The following is a 1,313-nucleotide window of genomic DNA, read 5'->3' as shown; positions in this document are numbered from 1 at the left end:
GGTAAAAATTTACTTTATATATTTGTATATATATGTATATATATATATTTATATATACTATATATACATATAGGAGGAATTTTACAACTAATCCAACTACGAATTAATGAACATTATTTTAAAATAAATAATTATACAAATTAGACTAATAAATAAAAGCTAATAAATTAGAAATAAACTATTATTCATTAATCAAATAAATTTACCCAACCTTGTCGGCATTTAAATTAATTCACCCTATGCTCATCTTCTCTATAGTTTCCTCTTCTTCTAGAAAGGCAGTCGATATCAAAGGACGAAATATCTTCTGCTTCTTCATCTTCTTCTTGAAGACTCATATATCTAAAAAAAAAACGGGGCTTTAAACGATAGAGTGTGGGGGCAGAACGGCTGAACATCTTGAGAATACATTAGTCCCCTAGCTTGAAATTTGTTAGATCAAAACGGAATAAGAAATTATGAAGGATGTATTTTTTTGTTCATATCCTGTTCATTTTTTCATTTCTGAATCCTCAAACATGCCGAAAGACTATTCAGAGCTTCCTTTCCTTCGGAGATAAAATTTTTTTTTAAAAATTAATTGCTCAAATATTAACATCTCCCAAAGTCGGGAGTAAATTATCTAATAATACTGATTGTCGGATTTATTTTTATTTTAACACCTGCTGGAAATAGTGCATGTTCTATGTATGATTTATCAAAACAAATCTATACGTATGTCTTATTGATAGACATCTAAATGCATCTAATTTTGCGTTAGGCAATTTAAAGTGGAAAAATTTTCAACATATTTTCACCAAAACCATTTGGAATCGCCCATAAATTGACTATGACTTATAAAATTGCGTGAATCGCAAAAAACAAAACAAAAAACAGTAATAATGTTTTTTATTTTTGTCGATTTGCATTCAATAAATCGACAAACTCTAAAGAACAAAATCCCGTAAGAATTCGTCAATAATTGCTGCATTTCTTGATAGACTCAGATTATGATGATGGCTTCTTATAGGAAATTAAATTTTGTAACAATTATGTTCTTTGGAGTTTTTCGATTTATTGCATGCAAATCGTCAAAACATTAAAGAGATTGTTAACTTTGTTTTGGGGGGATTTACGCCTTGGATAAAAAAAGTACGGGATATGAATTCTTTCAAAAATTCATTTTTCATCATTAACAATCAGAATCCGAAAAAAAAAATTAACCCACCCACCAATCCCGTAAGAATCCGACAATAATTGAAGCATTTCTTGGTTAAGTAATCCAAGATGACGGATTCTTATAAGAAATTAAATTCTAAAAAGATTTATTTATA

This window comes from Halyomorpha halys, unplaced genomic scaffold (assembly GCF_000696795.3).
Source record: "Halyomorpha halys isolate HHAL.00 unplaced genomic scaffold, Hhal_1.1 Scaffold69.1, whole genome shotgun sequence".
Taxonomy (NCBI): domain Eukaryota; kingdom Metazoa; phylum Arthropoda; class Insecta; order Hemiptera; family Pentatomidae; genus Halyomorpha; species Halyomorpha halys.
The sequence above is the reverse complement of the archived record's forward strand: the minus strand, read 5'-3'. Positions refer to the sequence as shown.